Below are 15,830 nucleotides of genomic sequence, written 5' to 3'. Positions count from 1 at the left end.
TATATATTATGCACAGATATACTTACAGTATATATATATTATAGCTTGGTATTATAATTTTATGAGTGGGAGATTATGAAAAAAATGTCTAAAATAGCACTTGGTGGGGAGGTACTGATAATGAGAAAAGGTTGGGAAACACTAGTTTACAGCCAAGACAGGGTATTTTTAACAGGTAAGACTGATGTGAATAGAAGGATTCAAAATTCTGTTAATACTATGCTATCTATGTTAATGATCAACAGACCATGCAAAAAGCCACGAGAAGTTTAGTTAGTTGTCATTTCTTTCTTTTGCTTTCTAGCCTGCTAATGTTTCTTTTGATTTTTGTTTTTTGTTTTTCTTTCTAGTCTATTGGTTCCTGTGGTTTTTCATTGTTTTCCAGTGATGATTAAATATATACATCAAAAGCACAATTAGGGTCCAGTGAATTGAAACATCCACCACTGATGGATGCTTTCTCCTTTTAGCTATTTCTCAGGCTTATTTTGGTTCACTAATAGAAAATTTGGGAACCATTGATTCAGTAATATAAATAACAAGCACAAATGTGCTGGTGTCTCTAACCATCCCTTTGGGGAGGACTCTCTGCCTCTGGATTTCCAGGACACATTTTACGCCACTTTTCTGGTTCATAGCCTTGCTTTATAGTTGGGCATTGTTAGTTCTGATTCACTGTTCTTATCTCCTTAACCACAGAGTACCTCAGCCTACAGTTACTGGCATCCAGAAGGTGTTCAGTAAATAATCATTAATAATTTATTAAATTAGCCAGTAGTTAAAATACAAGCTCACAAGGGAGATACCAGAAGTGATCAAATAATTTAAAATATTCTATGTGAGATATATTTTGTTATCAGTGTCTGAGTGAAATGCTTTATTGTATATTAGTGTGGAGCTACCTTGTGCAATTAAAGGAGAATGCTTATGTGAGCCACTGCTATTTTTAGAGACTATTTCTTCTGGGAAATATTAGTTCTAATATTCCATAATTTGAGCAAGCTGTCCTATGGTTTTCCTCTATCCATCTGAAGAAATTTTCATCCCCAAGACAGAAGATTTGAAAATAAATTATTATCTTGTATGAACCATGAAATGGTTTCCTTGGATATATTGTTAAGTGAAAAAAAAACAAAACAAAAATGATACATAAGATAGAAAAATAAGAAAATAAACATTTGGGAAAAAAAGAAATACAGGAAACATAAGCCAGAAGCTAATGTGCTTGGTTGCATACAGGGGTGAGTGGCAACAAGTTGGAAAAGAACAGGAGAATGGAAAGGAGGAAGAGTGATGATGGGGAGTGACACCTCTCTGAGCATGCCTTTATGTATACATCTCACTTTTAGAACCATGCTAATGTTTCACATACTCAAACAGTCATCCAGGACAGGATGAACAGGAAACTCAAAATGGAAGGCAAACAGTATCAAATGAATCAATTACATATGAATAACATAACCACACTGAACGGGGTAGGAAAGGAAAGAACTAATCTAAGCAACTTTCAAAGCAAATTTTAACTATATGCTGTGAGGCTAAAGACTAAAAAACCTGTCCACAAATATGGTAAACTCTACTTAATAACTTATTTTTCCACAGGGGTGTGGGTTAGCAATTTTGAAATGATCTATGTATATTCTAGAGCAAATAAATAAATATACTGTGGATAATGAAAGCCAAATCTTTCACTCTTAGAGAAACAAATTACAAATAAGAAAAGAGGGAAGGCATTCTAGACTCCTGTGGTGGAGTAGAAATGGAGATGTAAGTATGAACTCATGTGTTTAAAAATATACAAAGACGTATGTAGAAATAGATGTATATGTATGTATGGGCTGGTATGCATACAAATATGTCCTAGTTTTATCCAATGAAAGAGTCCAGAGGCAATGAAAACCCAATAGCCATGATCACACCCAGTGTCCAGATCTTGGTTTCTAAATACTTTTCTCTGGAAAAAGGCATTTCCAATAAAAGCAATTGAGCATGTCTCAGAACTTCATTCCTTTTCACAGCTGAATAATATTCCTTTGTGTGTTTATAGTACATTTTGTTCATATATTCATCTGCTGATGAAATGGCAGGAATTTTTGTCTGTTGCTTTCACTGATGTATTCCTAGAACCTGGAATATTGCTTGATATATAGTAGGTACTCAATAAGTATTGATTGAATGAATAATTTTTAAAAAAGGAACCCAGGATCCTCAGAGAAATGACCAGTTTCAGGGGTAAGTCAGAGAAAGCACAAGATGAGCCTAGACCATTTTATTACATGAGAAATTATGGACATTGTCAAGAAATGACAGTGGGTATAGGAATCAACTTGAAGGAGCTATCATTTACCAAATCTAAAACAATTTAAGCAAAACAAAAAAATGATAGTAGGATTATAATCTACAGGATAAAATAAATACCCATGATCTCAAAGTGTTAAAATAGGGAGAAAGGAGATGACTTCTTATAGTAGAGTTCTAACTAATAAATGTAGAAGAAATAATGGAAATAGAAAAATCACCATTTATCTAATACTACAATAATTATTACAGGGAAGGACCAATGAATGCTAAAATTAGTAGACAAAAGTACTTGCACCAGTCTCAAAATATCTCCTCAAAAATACTTGTTAATTTTAAAAGGAAAATAATAAATAGTAACTCTATAGTGGAAAACTTGTCAGACATCCTTTTAACAAAATTATCAAAGTTAACATGATCAGTAATAAGAAACATTGACATCATATGTATCCTGATATTATGTACTTAGAAAGGTACAATATAACTTCTGTAGTATTCTTGCCAAAAATGCTTAACCTGAATTTAATAATGAGAAAACATCAGATGAACCCAAATTGAGGGAAATTCTGGTAAACAACAGGCCAATATTCAAAAATTGTCAAAATGGTCTTTATCCAGAAAAACCTTTGGAGGAAGGGTTAGTGACAAACAGACCATAGGAGGGAAGGAAAAACTGTAAATGAGAAGCATGAAAACTCTAATAGTAGCTACTTTACCTTTTCCAAAACAGCCAACAATAACCCAGCTTAAAATATCCCAGGAAATAAGAAGGGCACAACCCACCAGCTTTACCAAGCCACTGTGGCCCAACAGATGGGAATGGCACTGTCACACACTCTTCAGATGGCCTTTGGCATAGCAATCAAACTGGAGTGTCCCTGGCACAAGAACTGTGGATGACCACTGCTAAGGGAATCTACATTGGCATTGGTATTTTTGCCACAATGTCTTTCAGTCTTTTGGTTGTCATGCTTATCAAAAGGCATTTCATTTATACCTGAGAAATAAGCTGCAGCTATTAAGTATGGTTTCACTGAATGGCCCTTAAATTGGAGCTTGACAAAGTGCAGCTATGACTGTGGTCAGGCAGAAGACAATATGTACACTACTGAGGATAATCTTTACCTCCTGGTTTAAGATCCAGTGGCCTTCTGGGGCTTTATTGTGACTGCAGAAGACACTGAGCTGCTATCAAAGTAACAGATTCCTTTGAGGCTCTGGCCCATTTCTTGGTGTCAGTTTCACTTGGTACCTCAACATCAGGAAATACTGGGTAGAGTGTCTCTCAAACTCAATGGGGTCAGGCTACTGGTCTCCGCAGGTCTGCCACACTCAGTACCCGTCTGGTGCCTGTTCTGTTTTCTAATCCCTTCTTGAGATTTATGGTACGTATTAAAGGCTCTGAGATAGTCTAAATTTTTTTAGTCCATGTTTGAACACGTGACTCTTACTCATAGTATACCCACTGGCATTCTGTGAAACAGAGTATCTGGAGGGTGTGGACCAAAGGGGCAGCACACAGGATTAGGAATAAGACCTGAGTTCTAATCCTAACACTAATCCTAATTGTAGTACTAGTCAGAAGACATTAGGGCAAATTGTTCAAGTCTTTTTCCTCTGTTAGAGAGGGGCATTTCCTTACCTGCACTGGAGTATAGCGATGAATTGCAATGAAATGGTACTTACGAAAAGTCTTTGAAAAGTGAAGATCACTGCAGGAATACAAAGTTCTTTTGTTCAGTAAATCTTGTAGTAATAGTGTTCTACAAATAATTTCAAAGGTGTTATATTCATAAATCTTGCTGTATTGTACTCTTATGGCTCTTATGGCTTCCCTCCCCCCCATAATATTTCCTTTCTGAAAAAGTCCATGTTGGGTAATTTGGCTATCATCTTATATTGAAGTTTCTGGATAAAGAAGAAAAAAATTGTCAATAGGTGAGGAGGGAGAATGGTTAAGAGTGGAGGAGAGAAACGTATTTAGTTAACATGAAATTTAACTATTTTTTTTTGGCAACTATATCAGTCTGGTAGAATGTATTGAATTTTTTTTTTTTTTGTCCTTTGAGATGCAATTGAGATTCTGTTACTACAATCTGTCTTGGGACATTAGGACACTGGAGTAATTAAGATGGCATATTTCAACTTAAATAAATTTGCACATCTAAAGCAACAGCAGAACCAATTTTTCACTGATAGCCATAAAGATGGTTGGAATAATTTTGTGAATACATGGAAGTGTGAGGGACTCTTAGTGACTGTCTAGTTTCATTTGTATGTACAACCATTAATAAAGTAGATTTTTAATTTTGAAAAAAATTGTGAAAATCATAAAAGACAAAGAAAAACTGAGGAACTGTCTCAGGTTGGAGGAGACTAAGAAAATATGACAAGTAAAGGCAATGTGTGATCCTGAATTGTATCGTATACCAGAAAAGGGATATTGGTAGGTGTCAAATGGCAAAATTTAAATGAGACCTGTAAATTAGTTAATAGTATTATATTGATATTTATTCCCTGGTTTTGACAATTGTACTGTAGTTATGTAAGATGTTAACAGTTGGGGAAGCTAGGTGAAAGATTTGTTGGAATTCCTTGTTTCATTCTGCAACTCTTTTGTAGGTCTGGGGTTGTTTCAAAATGCAAATCTAAGATTAAAAAATTTAAAAATAAAACATTAAAAGGAAAAATTATAACATGGAGAGATTTAAGGACACATGGATCCAGTCCTCTCATTGACTATTATTATTTCTGGATATGATCAATAATGATAAAGAAGGAAGAAAGTGCTCTTTCTCTAAAGAAATAAATGCATTCATAAACACTTCAGATTTGTCATGTATTTAAAGTTACCTGTTTCAGCTCTAACTGGCAAAGTTGAATGTATTAGTAAATAATAGGATGTAGTGTAGAAATTAAATCAGAAGGGAAAAATTTTTTTTAAAGAGAAAAGAAATCAGGTAGGAAACGTCTACTTTCAAACAGGCTCCACAGGCTTCAATTATTGCACATTTGAAATCAGTAACAATCTTCAAACACTCTCCCTCAGTCACATTTAATGATTTTGTTTACCACAGCTATATGAATTCTGCTTTTTCGAGTATGAAATTGACAACTTTTTCTGGAACATTTCTTAAGGTGAGATCTGAGCAGTATATGAAATTGAATGCCACTTGGTAGTAGTATTTCAGGGTGTTTTTTTCTGATGCCCATCTTCCAAGGTCATTTTCTATATCATCATCAATAAAACTTTACTGAGTATTCATGATGTGTTGAATATCACCCACAAGGGATACACTTTCTGTTTGCTTGAGGCAAATGTTTTACGCTTTACATTTAGGATTCCAAAGGAATCTGGCAAGTTTGTGTTATGACATTAGGGAGATTAAAAGGTTCAAAACTGGGACCAGGGGGTGAGTAGAGAATGACCTCTGGGTTTGTATTTTTGTTGGGTGAGATAAAATGTGGGAGTTAGAGTCTCAGAGAATAAAATTAAAAGTGTCAATGCACAGGAAATGTGGGATCATTGATGCACTGTGGCAATGACCAAAGAGCAATCAAGAAAGCCTACTCTTTTAGAAATTTATATTCATATCACATAGTTTTTTTTCTCTACACCTGAATGCACACACACACACCCCCCGCACGCAGACCCCTCGACTTGTTTGTTGCATAATTCTGTCTTTGCTTGGGCGAACTTTGGTTCCTTTACTAGTCAACTGAAACACATGATTTTATCTTAATTTTGGTTCTATCATTTAGTTGGAGAAGTAGTTCCTGACCTGTAGCTATAGATTTATTATTATATTAAAGGCTATATATTTGCCATTCTTAGAAACTAAAGAAAAAGGGGAAAAAGACTTTGAAATAATAGTGCAAGTAAAAATGTAAGAGTCTGCTAAATAACAGCCTTCGTTATAAAGTGGATCCTGGTGCAAGTCAGGATCTCCTTGGTTTTCTTGCTAGGAGCCATGGTCACAAGTAAGGTGTTGACTTCAGGAATTAGGTAGTAACATGGCATTAACCTTGAGCTGTCCTCCTCACCTTGCCCACCAGGCACTCAGAAAAGATACTATGTATCCACTATATACACCAGTGGGAAACCCAGGGATATGTACAATTCCCAGCAGGCTAAATATAACCCTATCCCCCCTTTGCCTCCACCTCTGAAAGCACATGAGAATGCAAATGATAGTAACAGGATTGTAGTGATAACCTTGAACCTGCGCTAATTTATTAAGTAGTGAATCATTTGCACATTCTCGTACTTTATTATTAGTAACAAATTACTTACAACACATCTCACAACAGATATATATAAATATATATCTGTTGTGAGATGTATATATATATATATATATATATATATAAAACAGCCTTTGAGGCCCTACACTGAAATTTAGCATCCTGCTTTATTTTCAATTCCACTGCATTGTTATGCAAGTGCAATACTATGATGGGCTCTGCTGACTTTTAAGGATTATCTGGAAATTTACACTTTTGTTTTCCTATTCATCCTTCAAAACCTTCCTTGGGTATCCTTGCCATCACTCATATCCCAGATGGAGTTCCTTGCTTTGGCATCTGCAATACATTTGGAGTCTGAGCATACTTCTATTATTGCCCACACTCCCTTGTGCTCATTGTTTGTGTGTCTTATCTCCTTGTTAGTCTATGGGTCTGAGAGTTGAGGACCCAGCTTATTTATCATAGTATCCCCTTTGTTCAGCACTACGCCTGGTTTAGAGTTGCTGCTCTCAGTAACACCTGGTACTATGGAAATAGTTCCAGGACACATTATATGTGAATGAAATATGTCTTTAATTGCATATAATGTGTATTTATTTGTTTATTTTTAAAGATTTTTAAAGATTTATTATTTATTTTTCTCCCCTTCCCCCGCCGTTGTCTGCTCTCTGAGTCCATTTGCTGTGTGTTCTTCTGTGTCCGCTTATATTCTTGTCAGCAGCACCAGAAATCTGTATCTCTTTTTATTGCGTCATCTTGCTGCATCAGCTCTCTGTCCCTGGGCAGGCTGCACTTTTTTTTGCATGGGGCGGCTCTCCTTAAGGGGCGTACTCCTTGCCCCCTATGCGGGGGACACCCCTAAGGAGCAGGGCACTCCTTGGTGCATCAGCGCTGTGCGTGGGCCAGCTCATCACACGGGCCTGGACTCCCACATGGTAGGCAGACATTCTATCAGTTGAGCCAAATCCACCTCCCTATAATGTGTATTTATATCACCAGAGTAATGGCCAAAAGACTACTACAGTTCAATAGAAAAATATATTATTGGGTTCAGGAGAAGAGTAAGAATGATAGAAGAAAGAAAAAGGATAGAGTTTTTCTTTATCTTTTAAATCTGGCATTTGTCCATGAGATTTGCTAAATTTCACTCCAGACTAATTGTAATCTAGTGCCAAGCAGGAAAGTCTATGGTCTTGGCTTGCCAACATCGTGGCAGTTAGTCTTAGCCACCAGATAATTATCCTTCCTAGGAAACATGTTCTTGGAAATCTTTCCTCCTTTCTGCTCCCTCATTTATCCTGATTTCGACTTTTCTTTCATTCTTTCTTTTTTTTTTTTTGAGTTACCAGGGGCTGGGGATTGAACTCGGGACCTTGTATGTGGGAAGCCAGCACTCAACCACTGAAACACATTAGCTTCCCTGCGTTGTTCTTTTCATTTATTTTGCTTGTTGTTTGTTCCTGTTTTTTCAGGAGGTGTGGGGAACCAAGTCTGGGACCTCCCATGTGGGAGGCAGGCACTCAACCGCTTGAACCACATACGCTCCTGATGATTTTGTTTTGACAATCACCCTTCCCATACATAAAGTGGGTACCTCTCAGGATGCTGACCCTACCCCCCAGACACAGATATTGGCCTGACTGGTCAATGTCATCCCTACTGGTGCTTAGTTCAGCAATGGGAATGTGTTGCAATTCAGGCCTGATAAAAGAAGAAAAGTGTGCTGGGGATTTCTGGGAAGGTACTCTCTCACTTTTCTTGGAGAGTTTCCAGAAGCAAGGCCTCTGTTCTTCAAGAGCCTTTTGTGGGCAGATGTAAAACTGTCCTGTTGCTACATCTTGCTCGAAGCCTGAGGATGAAGTTGGCCCTCAGAAGAGGTCAGAATTGATAGAATCCCAGGGAAACCAAGTCAGGCCTGGTTGATTAGATCAACCCTAGGACTTGCCCTTATTCTGTATTTCCAGTGACACAAGCCAATAAGTGTTCTTGTTGTTTAAACTAGTTTGTGAAGTGTTAATTACTTGCAGTCAAATGTGTCCTAACTTGTAAAAAAACTTTCCATTTTAAATAGGTGGAAAGTGGAAACTAGACGATAGTTTGGTAGACAGCAGAGCAAAAACGTGGAGTTTCCTTAGACCAGTGCTTCTCAGACTTTAATGGGCATGCATCAGAATCACTTGAGGAGCTTGAGAAAGCACAAATTGCTGGGGCTCATTCCCATAGCTTCCAATTCAGTAGCTCTGGGTGGAGGCTGATAATCTGATTTTCTTAGTTCCCAGTTGTGCTGATATTGCTGGTCCAAAGACCATACTTTGAGAACCATCACTTTAGACTTTCAAATATTCTGTTTTTTATGCCAGGATGGGCAGCTCGGTGGTACAAAGAAATGAGCTATAGCTTCACTGGAAGAGGCATTTGAGGCCTTCAAAGCAGGTTGGGCTGGTAAACCCACAAAGGCTAAAATACAAAGAGAGCTAAAACGAACTCAGATAGTGATTATGCAAATAAGGGCTCACCTCGTTGCTAAAAAATTCCAGCAACTTTCCCTTTAGGGAAAATGCAGCACTGAGGTCTCTTCTCTGAAGTGTTAGGAACTCTGAACAGGAAAGCTGTCATCACCTATCACTTTCTCTGTTTCATACTAACCACAAAATAAATCTGTTATACTGCTGTGCTAGTTTGGCAATATTGCTTTTGCCTTGGACTATTTTCTCCCTCTGGAGACAAGTCACTTCCAAGTTTATAATCAAGGAGACCTCTGTGTTTCAGATAAGTAACTATCACTTTCTAAGAAATGAGAACTCCTTTTTTCCTTTAAATAGCTTGCATTCAGACAAACCACTGTTTTTAAATAAAAGATACAATGAGAGTTTGTTTGCATTTCCAGGCTCTCTTTCCAAGGAGTGAAGAGTGGTCCCAAATGCGGTGAGGCTCTGGTGCTGACCTGCGATGAGAGGAAATCCGCAGGGGTGAGGCCTGGGCTTGGGCAGCTGGAATCTACTTCCTCTAGTGCTTGGTTTAAACCAGGTGTTTATTCACCCTGAGGCAGGTCAGGCGAGGTCTGCTTGGCTTCAAGTCACCCTTTGTGTTTCTCTTGGCTTCAAGCTTTGCTAAGTCATTCACACATGTTGGAATGCAGAGGAGACCTGCAGGAGCAGCATTTCCCAGGAATAGATTAAGCAGAAACATAAATTTGATGAGCAGGGTTTTATGCAATCTCTGTGCTTTCCAGCCATCCAGACAGCATATTCAGGCTGCACAGGTGGTTTCAGACTTCTGCTAAGTCTAATGGTAGCCAGCAGAAGGGATGGGTAGTTTCTGAACAGGTAAATTTATGATGATCAATAAAGTGCAAGCTCACAGTGGCATTTCTCCAACACTGAAACTGAATTTTGATTTGGTGCAAATTGATGGTACTCTTAGCACACTGCATTTTCCCCCTTATATTTCTACAGGTTGTTAGAAATACATTTAAAGGAAACACTCCTTATTTAGGGAAACAGGGAAGAAGCTGTAAGGAGTCTGATACAAAAAGACATTCAGATAGAGGTTTGAGTTTAATCTGATACTTGTTGAAATATTGGCCTTTGTTTTATAATACCATGAAATATAAATATGAAGCCAAAAGGTTAATACACGATAAAGAGGTTCTGCAGAGAAAACGATTTCATGAAGCCTTCCATCCAATGTTTCTTCCAAGTTCTCAAAAATATCATCTTCTGGGTAATCATCAGTCATTGAACTGTTGTTACAGCAGGGGATAGGACAAATCTCTCCATGTCACAGTAGGGGTAGCATAGGGTGCCACCTAAAGCAAGGCATTTTGTGAACTCCCTGCTTAGATACACAAATTATAAAATACTTTGTGGAGTAATGATATTAACCTTGAGCTTCTCTAGACTTCTTGACAAGTACTTTTCCAGCCCAGGCTGGTTTCTTGTTGAGATCATACATTTCTTGTTGACAATGATAGAAGTTGGAAATTTCCTTATTATATCTCTTTTTCAAATCTGCTTAGTTCCTTTTTTGATAGTATTTTGTTCCTTTCTCATGTTTTTAATTCCTTTTTAAATTTGTTAAATCATTTAAAGCATACTTGTCTTAAAGTTTGTCCTGATAATTCTATGAAGTCCATGTTTATTGTTTCTGCTGACTCTTTAAAAAATTTTTTTAATTTAATTGCCTTTTTAAAAAAGATATATAGATCACAAAAAATGTTAAAAAATATAAGAAGTTCCCATATACCTACACCCCACCCCACCCCTTAATCATGGTGACTTCTTTCTTCAAATGTTTTCTGATTTTCTGATCACCAGCTCTTATTAATTATGAGAATCCTGTGTGGGTTGAGTTAAGGATGTTTCTTTCCAAAGAAGCTTGCTGTTTTCTTTAGCCAGGGGCCTTCGGGGTATTGACATATTAACATAAATTTTTATGTTAATTCATCTGCTGGGGGGTTACCTGCCCTGGTAGGTAGTTTAATTCCTTAACTCAAACCCACATGTGGTGTCAGGCCTGTGGTTACAAAATTCAGGGGAGATTTTTTTTCTCTGTCAGAGCTCAACCTGAGACAGAGAAGAAGGTTCTTTTTTGCCTCCCTTGGTGGGTAGATTTTTGCTAGTCGACCCATTCTCAGAGGGCATAGCCCTTCTAGGGTCCTGGCTGTATGTGAGAATCTTAGTTCTATGGCTCTACCTTGTGGCCACCCCATATGCCACTTACACACAGGACCCTTTGTTACTGAGACTGGAGGTGACCTCCAGAGTAACAGACATGTCCATACCTGATATCTCCTTGCTTTGGGCGTTTGGGGATTTCCATTTATTTCCTGAGAGTTTGGCTATGCATTTAAAAGGTTTTTGGTTATATATTTTCCAGGTGTTTTGTGGCAGAAATTTTGTGGAGTAGGAGGATGTCTAGTCCACATTCAGCAAAAAGTAAGTCCCTGCTCTATTTCTAAGCCACCTCTTGGGACCTGGTCTGGATGCTAAGAAGCAGTTAAGAACCTTCAGAGAGGCCTCACACCCTGGAAATTCTTTGGAGTTTCAGGACCCAAAAAAGACTGTAGACCTGAAGACTTCCCTGGTCAATCCTCATTTAAATGTGAATCTCAAGAAGGTTAGAGGCTCCCTGCTGTATGTACAGATATAATGAGCAAGGCCAGTTTATATTCTTCAGTTCTTGCATAATGAAATGAACACTAGATTTAGAATTGGGACTCAAGTTCAAATTCTGTCTTTGCTATGAAAACTTAGGTGAGCTATTTAAATGGTCTGAGTCTCCATTTCCTCATCTGTTAAATGAAGATGAAAACACCTGACTGAGTTGCTGTAGAAAGTTAAATGGTATAGTGTAGGTTTAATCTCTTAGAACAGAGTAAGTATTCACATACAAAAGCTGAATGTGATTCTTTGGCCATCTTAATGGTTGTGGTCTACTTCAGTTGTTAGTTCCTTGACTAGTGTCCTAGTCATTGTGTTGGAGAATCCAGCATCCATTCTACTCTGGGTGGTTAGTTTAAACCAGTGGTTCACAAACTTAAAGTGTGTCTGAGTCACCTGGCGGTCTTGATGAAACAGATTGTTGTGTCCCAACTCTAGGGTTTCTGATTCAGCAGATTTGGAGTTGCGCCTAATAGTTTGCACTGTTTTCTGGATAGCAGATGCTATTGGTCAGGGGACCACACTTTGAGAAGCAGTCATGGTAATCTTCTCCCCACTGGTAATTAGTTAAGGAATGAGCATGTGATTTAAATCTGGTCAAAGAGATGTGGGGGGAATCTGCTGGGGGTCTCCAGGAGGGGTTACCTCAGTAAGAGAAAGAGACATAGAGCTGGTCCCCTTTTACTTCTAGATGTTGTCCTGTCATGATATGATGCCTAGAACTGCCACCAGCATTTTGCTTTCATCCTGAGGATGAGCCAGTCTGGGAGAGAGTAGAGCCAAGAGAATTGCGGGGCAGCAGAGCTGGAGTCCTCTGAGGACTGCTCTACCTCTTATTTAATTATGTGAGATAATATATGAAAAGAAATATATAAAATACAGTCAGAGTCAGCATTCTATGGTTATTTGTAGCCCAACATGTTCTAAGTGATACGGCCATCATATTGATATGCCAAGTGTATTTTCCCTGCCACCCCCAGCTATAGAGTGCCAGAGCATTCAGTTCATTTCAAATTAAGTTTTTTCCCCCTTTCTTTGAACTTCTAATTTTCTGTGACACTTCCTTCTCTACTTTACCTTCTGTCTCACCCAGTCTTCTGGGGATATGCTGTAACACTGTCAGATAGTGTGAATCCCTTGAAAGGAGGCAACTGTTCCAAACCTGCATCTCATTTGGACATGTGGGACTGCAGGATCCATTACTGGTTGGATACACAATGACAGGTTTACTGGGTATCTTCTTCCTTGTATTTTATTTCTATACATTGCTGTTTTCTGGCAACCCTAGCCAACTAGTAATTTACTCTGTCTCCCTCCAGACACTTACTCCAACATTTAGAATTCCTCAATCAAGTCAACATTGATTCTACTAGAATTTCAAATATATCTTGTCCTTCTGTGTTGAATTTTTGCTGGAAGGAATTGTAGAGCACTTGATGAAGATGCCTGAACCCTAGGTTATGATTAGGATTGCAAAGAAAATATTAAGGGAACTCTCTAGGGAGTTGAGCCAGCTTAGCACCTCCACTTGCAGCCTGACAAAGGGAACAGTGATTTTCTCCCCCTACTTTTTAATCCCAGTTTGGACAGCTTCTTTATTCAAAACATCAAGGACTGTTGACAGTTGAATGAAAAGCATGGAAGCTCATGGGATTGCTAATGAGATACAAACCCACCTTGGAATCAAAATAAATTTCTGTCTGATGGCTCCTCTGGCCATGGGGAAATGAGTTAAGAACCCCATGCCAATTTTTATTGACAGGTATCCTTATTATGGTTAACAGTGTTTTCTAGTTGGCTTCTGAGAGTGAAGGCCAAAGGCTTCAAGTTGTGTGCTGCTCTCCCAGCAGATAGTTGGGTCACCAGAAGCAAATTGGTACTGATATGGTATGAAGCACACTATCTGGTTGGAAAACAGACTTCTTAATAATCACAGCTAACTTATAGCATTTCTTATAAAATTACATTCTTTTTTCAGCCCCACAAAATTAAGGAAGTATGGGAGCAGATGTGACTCAGGCAGTTAGGTACCTGCCTCCCACATGGAAGGTCCCGGGTTCAGTTCCCAGTAGCTCCTAAAGAAGACAAACAACAAGCAGACATGAGCAAACACAAGTAAGTAGGAGGCTAAAAAACAAGGGACCCATATACCAGGTGTGTAGCAGGTACTCCTCAGACACCTTGTCTTCCAGCCAGCCCTCTGGCACATCCAATATATTTTTTGATAAGTGCAGTCATTTCAGTAGGACAGTTCAGAACCACTTCATTTGTTCAAAAGCTCTTCCAAGACGATCTCTGCTTGACTGCTTCAAGGATATCTCTGTTGGTGACAGTTCTTCTGTGGTTATGGAAGGACAGTCTAACCACCTCCAGGGTAACCCACTCCAGTCACCTGTCATCCAGAGAGCCCAGTTAGGCACCTGGGAGGTCTCAGATTCAGTTCTCAGTGCCTACTAAAGAAGAAACAAGCAAAAAAACCCAACCAAACAAAAAACAACGAGCAAAACAGATGAAGGAGCCATGGGGGGGGGGGGGGGGGGAGGGCAGGATCTATTGAAAAAAAGCAAGTGCTAAAATGAAGAATTCTATTATTTCCTAATATCAAATACTTCTTCTCACTTTCTCTCCCATTCTAATCATTTCTCTAGACCAGATTATGTTCCCAGTCCTCTTTTGAAGTTTTCCTTGCCCACCCAAGTGAGAAGTAATGTTTATTTCTTTTGTTTACCTAGAGAAATTAATGTCCATATTCTTATCTTCTCCTGTCTTATTTTGCAAACTTGACTATAAAACTCTTTGAAGCCAGGGAGTATATAATATATTTTCTTGTATCCTCCACACAAGATTCAGCACAGTGCTTTGCATGTAATAGTCACCAATAAATATTATTTGATTGGTTGATTCTTTCTTCTTATGAAGTAAATAGCACCGTAGACTCATCTAAGAAGCAAGTTTTTGGGAAGCAGACTTGGCCCATGAATAGGGCGTCCACCTACCACATGGGAGGTCTGCAGTTTAATCCCTGGGCCTCCTTGACCCATGTGGAGCTGGCTCATGCGCAGTGCTGACGCGCGCAAGAAGTGCCATGCCACGTAGGGGTGTTCCCCGCGTAGGGGAGCCCCATGCGCAAGGAGTGCGCCCCATAAGGAGAGCCGCCCAGCGCGAAAGGAAGTGCAGCCTGCCCAGGAATGGCGCCACACACACGGAGAGTTAACAAAATAAGATGACGCAACAAAAAAAACCACACAGATTCCTGGTGGTGCTGATAAGGATAGAAGCGGTCACAAAAGAACACACAGTGAATGGACACAGAGAGCAGACAACCGGGGCGGGGGGAAGAAATTAAAAAAAAAAAGTTTTCTCACATAGGTGCTATGGATGGGCATTGGGACTTCCACAAAATCCCTGAAGTTGAATGCAAAGTGGATGCTTAATGGGGAGAGGGTCCATAGATCTCAACAGATTTACAAAGGGATTCTTGACTCCTTCCCAAATAGTGAGATCACTGAACTAGTTTAATCATCTCCTTTACTTCTGACAAAACCAGGTCATGAGAGGTTTGGTGCTGCTGTCCAGTCTCACAAATATTATGACAGTAAGTGTTCTCTTTCAATGCCTCAGTTCCCATTTTTAGCTGTTCCTGAAAGAGAAACAGAGGTTAAACGGAATTCATGTGCCTTTATTAAGTTGGTTGTTTTTTGTTTTTGTTTTTTAATTGCTGCCATTAAAAGGACTGTGTTCCCAAGTACCAGTATCATGGGAGTTAGAAGTTTGGTTTCTGGAGCCAGACTGCCTGTACTTGACTCCCGCCCTGCCACTTTCTATCTGGGTGACCTTGGGCAAATTACTTCAGCACTGTGGGTCTCAGTTTCTTCATTATAAAATGAGAATAAGATTGATCTTACTGTAGAAGTTGAGAGAGGTTCAATTATTTGGGTATAGAAAGGCCAGGACTCAGGAATGATTTTGAGAAGGAAAAATGGTTTATTGATGGCCAGCGGATCTCAGGAGCTTTCTGTTTCAAACCCGAGCCCTGAAAAAGATTTTTTTTTTTTTTTTTTTTTGGTGTGCCTCCACTATCCAGCAGGGTCCTGGGACACTGTTCAAGATGGTGGAGGTACT

The 15,830-nt window shown here is 38.9% G+C and overlaps 1 protein-coding gene across 10 annotated transcripts in view; it reads left to right on the top strand.

The window, feature by feature from the left end:
- AKAP6 (A-kinase anchoring protein 6) overlaps nucleotides 1–15,830 on the top strand; it is a 635,729-nt gene that overhangs the window by 179,624 nt on the left and 440,275 nt on the right. For 3 of the 10 annotated variants that reach the window (XM_058293584.1, XM_058293575.1, XM_012529179.4), the window contains one exon: nucleotides 11,425–11,483. The exons of 4 other annotated variants lie outside the window; for them this stretch is intronic. The gene's annotated coding sequence lies outside the window, so the exon portion shown is untranslated. Of the gene's footprint in view, nucleotides 1–9,433; nucleotides 9,516–11,424; nucleotides 11,665–15,830 lie in introns of all 10 variants that reach the window. 3 more of the 10 variants (XM_058293577.2, XM_058293580.2, XM_058293581.2) reach the window with 3 other exon arrangements.

The sequence above is a fragment of the Dasypus novemcinctus genome, chromosome 3 (genome assembly GCF_030445035.2).
Source record: "Dasypus novemcinctus isolate mDasNov1 chromosome 3, mDasNov1.1.hap2, whole genome shotgun sequence".
In the NCBI taxonomy this organism is placed as follows: domain Eukaryota; kingdom Metazoa; phylum Chordata; class Mammalia; order Cingulata; family Dasypodidae; genus Dasypus; species Dasypus novemcinctus.
Note: the sequence above shows the minus strand (reverse complement) of the source record. Positions and strands in the feature narration are given on the sequence as shown.